The following is a 13,623-nucleotide window of genomic DNA, read 5'->3' on the forward strand; positions in this document are numbered from 1 at the left end:
AGTCCCGGGAAATTTTTTTAATCATAAAAATAAGATACTGAGAAATAGAGAAGCTGAAATGTCAAAACAAGTAGGAGGAAAAAATCATCCATAGCCCCACCTTAAAAACAGACACTGCTTAGACTCTCAGTAATTTTTTTGAAACACAGAACTATGACTATACTTACTGTACATAAGGATTTCAGACTTGGTTCATGTACTGTTCACAGTCACATAAGATTTATTCATGAATTTGTAAGACTCCATCAATACTGTGCCTGTACACTCACACTGCACTGCATAGCAACAGTACTGGGATGCAAGGATCAGGTAACCAGATCTATTAAAAAAAAAAAAATCATCTGAAGTTAAGGACAGCTGAATTCTCCCCTAAAACACTAGTGCCCATCACATGATGAGAAATCAGGCATTCTGCCTCAGAAACATGATTGGTGATTTATTCCATCTTTACTCATCTCTTTGCAAGGGATCTGAAATGCTAAACTAATTATCACAGCGGCTGGTGCTTTTTTATCAGAGGGTTTCTTGACAGATTGCAAAGGACAAAATTTTTACCTAGGATGAAAGAAAAGGCCAGAATTAAAAATGACTTCCCTGAAAGGTACAATTCCTTTTGTCTTTTATTTACAGATTGAAAAAAGAAATCTTTCAATGTATGCGTGTTACAAATTATATTCTCTTCACTGTAAGCCACTGTTACAGAAACATCTCAGATTCTTCTGCCTGCAGGAAAGCACCACAGTAACCCTGTTCTACACTATATATCTATTATGACTCAAATTCTGTAAGAAAAAAATATAAAAAATCCAAATTAGATTAGTAAAAGAGGGGGGAAAAGGCTGTGAAGGATAGAAGGTAGTTTGGGAAAATTTCGATGACAGATGCTTTTATTTCTCTTTACTGGGAACTGAAAACAAATCACAGGCCAGTACCTGGCTCAGAGCCCTAACTTTCCAACAAGACTGTAAAAACTCTCAGACAGGACACCTGCTCTGAGCTTATCAGAGAACTGCTTTGTGCAGAATTACCAATGGAAAACACATTAACTTTATACCCAAATGGAAGAATGCCTTTCTTAAAAGGCTTTATTCAAGCCTACTTCCCTAAGATATATGAATGGTGGGGTAGTCTTTTGCCTAATACTGGGAAAGCCCATGAACTTATTAAGACTCTAAGGGCTGCTAACTACACACGAATATTCCAAAGTAGTACACTTTATTAATTAGACTCAGCCCATCTACCTTATTCAGCATTCCAAAATGTTAGAGGACCATCTGTTCAAGATTTCACCAGCTGAGAAAATTATGAAAACTCATTCAGCCCAAGATCTGATCCTGAATTTGATGAACTGAAACTTTTTTGATTTCTCTACTTGATGATGCCTGTGATGTCATTCATTACTTCAGATGTTCATTTGACTCATGTTTTATTACTGAGGCCACTGTAAATATATCAATAAGGACCACAATCCCTGTGACAGAGAAAATTTTACTCAACCACTTTTTGTCCTAGATGGCGATTGCAGCCATGAAATTAGAAGACGCTTACTCCTTGGAAGGAAAGTTATGACCAACCTAGACAGCATATTAAAAAGCAGAGACATTATTTTGCCAACAAAGGTCCGTCTAGTCAAGGTTATAGTTTTTCCAGTGGTCATGTATGGATGTGAGAGTTGGACCGTGAAGAAAGTTGAGCGCCGAAGAATTGATGCTTTTGAACTGTGGTGTTGGAGAAGACTCTTTAGAGTCCCTTGGACTGCAAGGAGATCCAACCAGTCCATCCTAAAGGAGATCAGTCCTGGGTGTTCATTGGAAGGACTAATGCTGAAGCTGAAACTCCAATACTTTGGCCACCTCATGCGAAGAGTTGACTCATTGGAAAAGACCCTGATGCGGGGAGGGATTGAGGGCAGGAGGAGAAGGGGATGACAGAGGATGAGATGGCTGGATGGCATCACTGACTCAATGGATATGCGTTTGAGTAAACTCCAGGAGTTGGTGATGGACAAGGAGGCCTGGCGTGTTGCAATTCATGGGGTCGCAAAGAGTCGGACATGACTGAGCGACTGAACGGGACTGAGCGACTGAACGGAACTGAACACATAGTCAACAATTACTGAACATATTCTTCATACTTCAGGACTGACTCAAAGTGCGCCTACCTAATCAGAGGGAAGAGCGTATTTATTTTATTAAGGGGCATATCCTTCAAAGAAGCTAAACTTTATATATTAACAGTGAGAAAGTGACAAACATAACTCGGCAAGGATTAAATGACAGACTTGGGTGTCATCATTTATTTACCACTAATATAGCATCTTTCATCAAAAGTTTCAATAAATCTTGCCAAATGTTCTTGACCCAATCTAGGATATAATTATCGGAAAGTGTTCCAAATCACTTCTGAATTTCACACTGAACAAATGATGGCCATTCAGGTTTGGGGGGCTCATTGCTAAGTCTTTTCTCCCCCTTGCCTCACACATCACTAAGTTTCTTTTTTATTTTCTAACACCTAACCTTTCCTTTCTCTCCAACATCTGATTCTTGCTTGTTCAGGTCTTCTATACTGCACCTACAGCCATCTCAGAACTCATCTCACTGCTCTAGGCTGCCCCATCAATGATCACTGTAGGTTGTCTACAGCAGGGGTCCCCAACCTCCAGGATCTAACACCTGATGATCTGAGTGGAGCTGATGTAATAATAATAGAATTGAAGTACACAATAAATGACATGGACTTGAATTATCCCCAAACCATCCCCTATAACCAGTCCGTGGAAAAACTTTCCGTCTTCTGTGAAATGGGTCCCTCGGGACCTCTGATCTAAGGATGAGATCTAAATTCTATTAGTTAGAAAAGTAAAAAAAAAAGAAAGAAAGAAAGAAAGAAAAGTCAAGGTCCTCCATGTCTTGACCCATCTTGACAGATGTCTCTATCTAGATTTTGTACACACACCCTCTTACCTAGACCAAATGACTTGATCCAATGATCTCTGACTAGATCAAGATCAACATGCCCAGATCACTATTAACTCACCTCACCTTTGCTCAAGAGCAGCCCCCAACATGCAGTCCAACCACCCCTTCCACCTCCACCATCTCCTTGGTGCCTGCCACATGCCCATCAGCATGACAGATGTTTGACATGTTTCTAATCCTCACCTCAGTCCTACAAGTTATGTTTCATCTATCATGATGAGTATCAAAGAAATCAAAGACTTTGACAAATTCACAAACTGGTGACAGATGAACTCAAGCTCAGGTCTGAATCCATAGCTTATGTTCTTTCTAAAACCTCAGGATTCCTGGAATACCATCCACAACTCACTCCTTACCAAAACCTTGGGCTTCCTTCAGAGTCTGATTCAATTTAACCTCTTCTACCCAAAGGTGTTTCTCACCACCTCCAATCTAGTAAACAGAGCTTACTCAGAACCTCTGCCGCTCTTACTGTCTGAGTCTCTCTGGTTGCAGTAAATTCTTTACTGCCTCTTACTCTTAATTGCCTTATTTTCCCCCTTGTTCATAGTCCCCCAGCCTCATGTTGCCTCTTGAACACAGAAGGCACTCAGCTGTCTTATAACTGAGTTGTTCTCTACTTTGACAGCATGTCCTATGGGTAAAATTCCATACCGGCAGGATAATTTCAGTAACCGAATAAAAGATTCAATATGATGTCATGACCTAAGATCAACAGACAGGGCTAATCTGATGGCTTAAAAATGTTATCAAAGATCCAAGCTCTTTCCATTTTTTCATTATACAATCTTTAGCGCATCTGCAAGTTCCCTCATGGAGGCAAATGAGCTACTGTAGTTTTAGGAATCACATATAGATAATTTCTGGCTAAAGACAAGTACACTGCTCTTCTTTCATATTTTGTTAGGAACGAAACTATTTTCTAGAAACTCCTTAGTAGATTTCCCTTTGGACAGGACTTTGGATAGGACTGAGTCCTGCATCCCTGAGCTAGCTGCAAAGGAGGCTGTGGAAGCAGCACCTAACATTCTTAGCCTCTACTGTGCTGACCCCACTCCAGTCCTCTTGCCTGGAAAATCCCATGGACGGAGGACCCTGGTGGGCTGCAGTCCATGGGGTCGCAAAGAGTCAGACATGACTGAGCGACTTCACTTTCACTTTTCACTTTTGTGCATTGGAGAAGGAAATGGCAACCCACTCCAGTGTTCTTGCCTGGAGAATCCCAGGGATGGGGTCGCCACAGAGTCGGACACAACTGAAGTGACTTGCAGTGCTGACTCCGCCAGCCAGGGAGAAAGGCAAGGAGAGCAGTATTTGGATAGACAACCAACTATTAGAGAAATATCAATGCAATGATAAGCTCTGTATAATGAAACCCCTTCACAGTTCAAATAGATGAATTATCTTAAGAAAGTTCTGCTAATCAGGTTATAACAAGCAATCCTATTACAATAGAGTGTTGTTTACACACTAGGAGAGATGAGAACTGGAATCTCCCAGTTCTTTAACCAATAGGTTGTAAATACACTCATTTTCCTGAGATCCTTAAATATCACAATCTCTTTCACCATCATGACCATCACAAGGAATGAAAGACAAGCAGGAAAAAAAAAATCAGTCCTTTTGAGCTTCCATACATTTCTCCAAACACACTAAAACATTAAAAAAACACTTTTGAGAGATTTAAAGAACAGAAATGGAGATGAAAGTATTTCCAAGTCTCTGCCTCCTTCTCTTATTCTTCGCTTCTTCTAACAGGACAGTCTGCCTTTTATCACCACCATTACCACCGCCCCCACCATTATCTAACTCTGGAATCAGTTTAGACATCCACTAATGGAGAACCACTTAAAAACCAGTACAATGAAGAACAACGCAGTCGCTAAAATAAGAGGTGGATCTGAATGGGCTACTATGGGAAGCCGTCCAAGCTAAACTGTTAAGGGGGAAATATTCAGAGCTACATCTACAGTGCACATCCACCTGAGCTTTGAAAGAGGGGCGGTGGCAGGATTCATACAAATGTGATACAAGTGTATTTTATTGGTCAAGAAATTTCTAGAAGGATGCCTTAGGAATTGTGGATGGTAATTACTTCTGGGGAAATGGCAGAGAAAAAGCAAGGGGGCAGTTAACACAAACCTTGGGATAGCATCAGCTCCTAGGTGAGGAGATTTGTGATACAGTGATAGGAAATCAGGGAGAAGGTCAGAGGGTTAAGTCTGAATTTTTGCCCTGGGTTTTAGCTGCAGGGGTGTCTCATGTTACTTTTTTAAATGGCATATCTTCGGTGTGCAGTATTTTACAATTTACAAACAGTTAAAAATAAGAACTACAGAACAAGTAGTGTTAGTCACTCAGTCGTGTCCGGCTCTTTGTGACCCCATGGGTTGTAGCCCACCAGACTCCTCTGTCCATGGGACTCTCCAGACAAGAATACTGGAGTGGGTTGCCATTTCCTCCTCCATAGAACAAATTACGCAATAAAACAAAACAAAACAAAAAAACCCCACGTGTGTATGTTTAAGGCTTCCCGGGTGAGGCTATTGGTAAAGAATTCGCCTGCCAATGCAGAAGACCTAAGAGACACAGGTTTCATCCCTGGGTCAGAAAGATCCCCTGGAGGAGGGCACGGCCATTCACTCCAGAATTCTTGCCTGGAGAATCCCATGGACAGAGGAGCCTGGTGGGCTACAGTCTATGGGGTCGCATAGAGTCGGACACAACTGAAGCGAGTTAGCAGGCACTCACCCTTGAATAGGTACTTTGAATATGTTTATGTTATGTGATGACTAACAACCTCTTTTAAATAAAAATAAATGAAAAAAAAAAAAAAACCAACCTCTTTTAATCCTATCGTTTTATCTCCGAGTCTACACTCAACTATTTGGGTATTATCTTAAAATCTAAATTTGAGGCCCTACTTAAATTGTGACCTGGACTTAAAGGCCCTCAGGTGACACCCCTCAACTGGGCCTGAGTTAATCTCCCCGGGGCATTATCCTAGGTGGCTTGCATCCAGGAATTTGAATAACTTAGTCAGGATAAAGCCCCAAATTTCCCCCAGGCTACAGGTGGCTGCAAACAACTCAACTGTGTACTTTAGGCAATCCAACTGGACTCCTCAGTGGCTGGAGGAAGGGAACAGAGAGGAGGAAGAGCCTGAGGGGTAGTGGGCCAGCCAGGCATGCAAGGACTTCACCGGAGGAGCCCATCCACCAGCAGCGGCAGGCAAGAAGAGACCCACTCCCACACCCCTTCTGAGCAGCCTCGCGCAGACAGCAGCCACGCTTGTTTCACAAGCTGTGCTCTAGCAGCTTGGGTGACAATTTCCCCCTTTCATTCCGACCGAAACCCTGCGTGTCAATCTCTGTCAACCACCACGCTCACAATGCTGCTGCTGCTGAGTCGCTTCAGTCGTGTCTGACTCTGTGCGACCCCATAGACGGCAGCCCACCAGGCTCCCCCGTCCCTGGGATTCTCCAGACAAGAACACTGGAGTGAGTTGCCATTTCCTTCTCCAGTGCATGAAAGGGAAAAGTGAAAGTGAAGTCGCTCACTCCTGTCCGACCCTTTGTGACCCCATGGTCTGCAGCCCACCAGGCTCCTCCGTCCATGGGATTTTCCAGGCAAGAGTACTGGAGTGGGGTGCCATTGCCTTCTCCGATCACAGTGCTATGAGGCTATTAAGATGCTCTGTTGTTAGAATAGCTAGCCCTCCAGCTTTTTTTTTTTTTTTTTTTAGTAACAGAAATTTAATTTTCAAGATTCAAAGGATAAATAATGACCGCAGACTTCTCCAACTCTCCATACCCCTCACCCCCCAACCAAGGCTGTTTTAGCTTCTAAAGGTTGGGGGTCATTACCAACAGTTAGACCATAGTTGGTAACTTCCCTGTGGTCCAGGAACTAAGACTCTGTGCTCCCAATGCAGAGGGCCCAGGTTCGATCTCTGTTCACGGAACTAGGTGCCACAGGCTGTGACCCAAGAGTTTACAAACCGCAACTAAAAGATCCTGTAGGCTGCAACTAAGACCCAGCACAGCCAAGTAAAATAAATAAAAGGCTACTTTTGGGACATTCCAGGCAAATAACCGATTCAGAACTGAGGGAAAATGATCTGAATTAATACATGTGTTCAACATAAGTTAATGTCCAAGAAATGAAAGAAAGTTTGTATTTATTTGCAGCAATAACCCCACAGTCTTCTAGGACATAGATGCAAAAGCACGGCCACAAACTGAACGCAGACTTCCCATGAGATCCAGCAGCTCTCGGAGGCAGAGCTCAGGTGCAATGGAATCTTCCCTACCCCCCACCCACCACCTGGGGCGGCCGAGGACGGCCAGAACAGCCCTGCCGCTTCAGGTCACAGCGCTTCCCCCTGCTGCTTCCTCTCCAGCCACAGGCACCGCACCACACACGGTCACGCAGTCGGTTTCCCGCGGTCTGAAGTTTCAGGGAGCGATGTCCACTTGTCAACAGGCCGGACGTTAAAAGACAAAGTCAGATACCAACGCAGTCAGCTCAGAACCAGGATCACTTTCAAAATGACAGGGAAGGAGTAGGACTGGCTCTTTTCCAGCAAGCCGGCACACTCATACCCAGATGTTTGTTCACCTCTTAAATCACACACATTGGATGTACACTTTTAAAGGACCAAGCGGTAAAGAGCTCAGTGGTTCATTAGGAGTTGCGGTAGTTTAAGGGTCTAGAAATCCACTGAGAAATTACGGAAGGTGCAGGGCAAGCAAAACAACTATTGAAAGTCCCCGAACAACTTGGCTCTCTCCTTCAAGCACCTCGCAGGACACGAATTACCACGCAGCTCTCCCACACATACTGACACAGCCCGGCTGAAACAGGAGCGCGGGGAAGACTCACCGAACACCACGCCGCACACCAGGCAGCAGAGACCGGGACCGGCAGCCAGCTCACCCTCCTGCTCGGGAGGCATCTGAGCCTGGAAGGCGGGCGGGCTGGATACCGCAACAGCTCCTGCCGTATGACTCACCCTGGACTTTGGAGATACTGCTCACATATCTCTGGGTATTCCCGGGCTTGCCTCAGAGAAACTCCACACCCTGCACCGTAACCATACTACTGCCAGCCGTAATACGCTGTATTCAACCCACTGCTGACAAATGGGCTCTTTGTGCTGCCAGAAGAAAAGATACAATTCTGTATTTTCAGAGAGAGGCAGGCTAGAACAGAGTCCTGTTATCACACCACTCTGGGGCTGCGAGAGGAATTTAGGGGGGACGTTCGGACTGGCACCCCTGGTTTACAGACGAGGAAACGGGCTCAATTCAACCAACTTCAGTCGGGCAGAGCCAACACACACCAGCGATCTGAGCACAGGAATCCCGGACAAGGACGGAGGCAGGGTGAGCAGCAAGTGGTCAGAGCGCGGAGGGCAGGGCCGTGAGTGGAGTCGGGAGAACCTTGCTTCTGTTGCCTCATTCATGAGACAGCTGCCTGCCGGTGCCTGCGCGTGTCTGGCGCAGCGAGGCGTGCTGGAGTTGCAGAGGGGGCACCCACCCCTGGGCTACAGGCAAGGCGAACGATGACAGTTGCTGCTGAGTGCCATGGGAGGTTGTACATGGTGCTATCAGGTAGCATATGGGAGGGGCAGCCCCTGGGGGAGAAAGGCAGAGGAGGGCAGGAGAGGCGACAAGGCCGGGCATAAGGCAGGAAGAAAGAGATTTGTCAGTCAGAAGGTGCTTCGGGTGGTGCGTTCTGAATCAGCCAGCCAGACAGCCCGTGAAGATGTGAAGGGTACCGTGCGTGGCAAAGGCGGCAGAAGAACTGGGTCTTCAGACAGGGATCAGACGTTGAGGATTCCAGTTAAACCGTGCTAAGGTGTTTGGAGTTCATCTGAGAGGACAGGTGGCAGCAGTTAAGGGGATGAGGGTAATCAGCTCCCTGTTTCAGAGAAGTCACTCTGAAAAGGCAGGAGAGAAAATGCATTGCAGTGGCAGGGACTGAAGCCCGCAGTAGAGATCCAAGGCAAGAGCTGGTAGCGGTGGGATGAAGGGGCAGTGCTGGGGAGAAGAGAACAGTGTCTGGGGAATACACAGGAGGCAGAGTCAAAAGGACATGATACCCATCGGATGTGGGGGGTGAACAGGGGAGTCAAGGAAAACCCCACTTGTTTCATTCTTTCTGGTGGGCAACAGATCATTCATGAGACAGGCAACTGAGGACAGGCAAGAGGAGGAAGGGATCTGCAGGGAATTCAGCAACAGACAAGATGAACTCCAGGTGCCTGTGGAACATTCCAATACAGGTATACAGAGGGATGTTCAAAGAGACAGGGGCTGAAGACAGAGAACCGGAGCCCGTGGGCGACACTGCCTTGGGGCAGCTCGCTCACTCAGAGGATGTGCCTGGATTTAGGGTCAGGCTGCTGCTGCTAAGTCGCTTCAGTCGTGTCCGACTCTGTGCGACCCCATAGACGGCAGCCCACCAGGCTCCCCCGTCCCTGGGATTCTCCAGGCAAGAAAACTGGAGTGGGTTGCCATTTCCTTCTCCAATGCATGAAAGTGAAAAGTGAAAGTGAAGTCACTCAGTCGTGCCCGACTCTTAGGGACCCCATGGACTGCAGCCCACCAGGCTCCTCCGTCCATGGGATTTTTCAGGCAAGAATACTGGAGTGGGGTGCCATGGCCTTCTCCGTAGGGTCAGGCAGACCCGGTCAAAACCCCATTCTGCCACTTAGTAGCTGACCCCGAGCAAGTAAATTAATTCTTTTGAGGCTGTAGTCTCATCTGAGGAAATTCCTCCTAGAATGTAATGAGAGCAGCAAAGAACGTGATGTCAGGTCAGACACAAATATTAAATATTTCTCTCTTGCCCTTCTTTAACCATAAATGGCTTTCCCCAATAGTAAGCTGAGTACTAACCTCTGCCACAGATTACAAGTTGCCCTGCTGTCAGTCACCTGTCTTCAAATCCTTTTGACCTTCCTAGTATGAAAGCGAAAGTGAAGTCGCTCAGCCGGGTCTGACTCTTTGCGACCCCATGGACTGTAGCCTACCAGGATCCTTAGTCCATGGGATTTTCCAGGCAAGAATACTGGAATGGGTTGCCATTTCCTTCCCCAGGGGATCTCCCCGACCCAGGGACTGAACCCAGGTCTCCCACACTGTAGGCAGACGCTTTACTGTCTGAGCTACCAGGGAAGTCTCAAGAGATTCTCAAATATCTGAACTGCTAGCTCAGGCCAGAATCAGTCTAAGAGACCAGGGGTTTCCTGCCCTTGACATTAAATAACTAATGCAAAGATCTCAAGATTGTTATGTGGTTTATGTGGTACTGATTTAATTCTGTCTTGGGGGCGTGATGGGATGGGGGCAGAAAAGGGCAATGGATATATGCAAGACAGAAAACTGTCTCGGTCTAATAAAGCCTCGTGAAAATAACAGGACTTTTATTTTTTTTTGGAAAACTATACTGTAACATTTAAGAGGAAGAGTGTCTCCTGAAGTTAGTATTTACATAGCCTCTATCCTCTGGTTCAGTTCAAATAAATGTCTTAAATGTTAAATAATGAACTCTAGCAAATGGGTCTTGTCTTAAACCTAATGTTAAGTCAATAGTATACTCTGTATGTAAGAAATACATGGTGTCTTTGTAAGGTTCATTTTGCTTTTTCCATTTATAACTCTTAAAATGGACATTTAAAAACTACAGTAAAATTGAACACTGGTCTGCTAAGGCATATAGAATTCAATTTTACATAGCCAAGCCTGTTCATTTTCCTCCTGGTTTTGCCTTCAAATCTGGGCACTAACTTGTTTTACCCATTTTTTATTAGCTGTCTTCCTAGCCTGGAAACATTTTGGTCCCTGGATATTTTATTGCATTTTCAACTTACTTGCTACAGTCTTACTTGACCATGTTTCCTGATCCCTCCCTAGCTTCATACATTCCCATTCTTTCATCCACAACCTAGCTTAACATACCTACTTCATGTTCTCTCAGTCAAAATATGGCCAAAAAGTTTCTAATATAAATTTGTTCTACAACCGCCTCAAAGCTCTCTTGTTGTTTGGCTTATTTAATTAGTCTGATTAAAGACAGAACGATCTAATTCAGAGCTATGGTCTTTGGGACTTGATTCATTCCCAGCTGCCTTCAACTTGGCCACAGGTGGTCTGGCTCAAGAGTGACCAGTCAGAGAGCACTCTGGTCCCTCGGTGCTGAAGGAGAACACATATCCTCTCCCCAGTATGCCTAACCCTAACCCAAGGATCTCTGAGACTGTCTGGATGGCTCCCTTTAAGCTCACACAACACACCTGGCCAACCCACATTAGCCAATATCTAAGATTCTGACTCCTCATTGACATACAGATCCCCTCAAAGATACCCCCTAGTTCTTCCCTGCCTTGAATGGACTTGAATTTCCCAGACTTGAATAAACTCAACTAATTTTCTATGTGTCTATAAGACCCTCTCCTATCTTGCTGCCACCAGCAGACACAATGAAGGCAGAGAGACAAAGGCAGATAGCGTCAGCCGGGATGGGATCTGCCACTAAACCAGCACGCCCCCATGCCGCCCAGCTCCTGTGTTAAGGAGATGCACGCACATCTGACAGAGTGTGCGCTCAGTCATGTCTGACTCTTTACGAGCCCGTTAGGCTCCTCTCTCCATGGGCTTCTCCAGGCAAGAATACTGGAATGGGCTGCCATTTCCTTCTCCAGGGCAAAAGCCTATGTGATGTAATTCTTTCCATTTAAACGTTACTTTGGGGCTTCCCTGGTGGCTCAGTGGTAAAGAATCTGCTTGCCAATGGAAGAGACACGGGTTTGATCCCTCATCTGGGAGGACCCACATGCTGCAGAGCAACTAAGCCCGTGTGCCCCAAGTGTTGAGCTCTACAGCCCGGGAGCCACACCCCCTGAGCCCAAGGCTGAAGCCGTGGGCCCTAAAGTCTGTGCTCCACAATGCAGGTCACCGCAATGAGAAGCCTATGCACCGAAACTAGGGTAGCCCCTGCTCACCACAGCTTAAAAAAAGCTTGCACAGCAATGAAGACCTAGCACAGCCAAAATATAAGCATAAATGAAATAAATAATTTAAAAAAATACTTTGAAACACACACACATCTAACTACTACATGGTGATTCACGTTAGAGGTGCTTGAAGAGCATCGCCTCTCCACGACACTTCACCCAAACTGCCCTACGGCATCCACTAACGGAGCAGGTCAGGCCCCGGAAACACTTTACCATGATCTGGGGCATGGTTTTTCTCATCATCACATTCTGCTCCAGGGCTGCCTGCCTTTCTTCTGAACCCTGACTTTCACCCGGTTCTGGGACCTCGTGTGACCCAAAGCTTTCTCCTTGCAAGTTCAGGATTAGCTACTTGCTTTGCTAAGCTATTCTATATACTCGTCTCCCTCTGAAAACCTAAGATACCTTTTTAATTCTTTTCTTTCTCATGAAAGATCTCATTTAATTCCTTCAAGCAGAGACTCTGGAGACTCAGGTTTGGAGTAAACAAGGAGAGTCAGCTGTTTACTTGCTGCATCAGAACCAACTTGGGCAGGAAAGCCTTTGAAAAGAAAAGATTTTCATGGTAAACAGGCACAACCCTCTAGAAGGACATTTTGTCCCCATTGATCCTTATTTAAAAGACATATGGCTTTTGACCCAACAATTTTGCTTTTAAAAATTTATCCATATATGGTTACAGAAAAAGAGATGTACAAAAATACTCAGTACACTATTAACAAGTCAAAAGAAACATGGAAAAAAGCACTCTAGAAGGAACTTAAATTGTATTATCAATAGGAGACTAGTTAAATAAATGACAGATATGGAGGTTGTGTGCAGAGAACTTTTCTGTAAAGATACATAGGAGACGTAATAGCCCATATCTCTGGGGATAAATATGAGACGTTGGAAAGAGACTCCATTTTACAGCATCTGCCCTTTAGTGCTACGGATTTTTTTTCCTGTGAACTCGCATTTAAGTGCGGACTGTAAATAGGAAAGCAAAGTGCACCTTCATAATTTTCACTTACGTGGATGATCTAAAAGACACTTCATTTAACAATGTTATTCAATCTTTGTAAACAGGAAATAGAATGAGGAACAAATAGAAAGTCTACATATTAAAATGTGTTTGTTCCAGCAGGTAATGATCTCATCATTACACATTAGAAACCCTTGTCTCAGAGTCTGAGAAGATCAGGCTTCTTTTCTCTAAAGTACCTGCTGAATGTGCTACAGACTCTTCCACAATCTAGTGGCTCAATTTAACCACCTCCCTTGTGCTAATAAATATGTTCTGACACTTAAACTTAGTTTTATTCTGGAAATTGAGGGCAGATTGGGAGGAGCTCATAACTTTTGTCAAAACCTCGAAAAAGGAAAAAAACCCTTCAACTTAAAAAAAAAAAAAAAAAAGACTGATGCTCAAGCTCCATATAGGACTCGCTGAAGCTTTGGGTCTGGTAGTCCAATTCCTGTATCTTTTAACCAGCTCTCCAGGTAATTTCTACATGGCTGGTCCTACCTCAAGCACAGCAGAAATAACCGTGTTTAGCAAATTCTATGCCTCATCTGAATGAAAGCACACACCACAGAGTATAAAATTCTATAAACAAAGGTGTTCACTACTGCACC

General features: G+C 44.8%; 1 protein-coding gene across 7 annotated transcripts in view; it reads right to left on the bottom strand.

The window, feature by feature from the left end:
• The window catches only part of TMCC3 (transmembrane and coiled-coil domain family 3), a 272,483-nt gene that overhangs the window by 28,845 nt on the left and 230,015 nt on the right, over positions 1-13,623 (bottom strand). Inside the window, exon 1 of one of the 7 annotated variants that reach the window (XM_065934219.1) lies at positions 7,866-8,056. The exons of 5 other annotated variants lie outside the window; for them this stretch is intronic. The gene's annotated coding sequence lies outside the window, so the exon portion shown is untranslated. Of the gene's footprint in view, positions 1-167; positions 190-7,865; positions 8,057-13,623 lie in introns of those variants that run through there. One more of the 7 variants, XM_065934221.1, reaches the window with a different exon arrangement.

This window comes from Muntiacus reevesi, chromosome 4, assembly GCF_963930625.1.
Source record: "Muntiacus reevesi chromosome 4, mMunRee1.1, whole genome shotgun sequence".
Classification (NCBI taxonomy): Eukaryota; Metazoa; Chordata; class Mammalia; order Artiodactyla; family Cervidae; genus Muntiacus; species Muntiacus reevesi.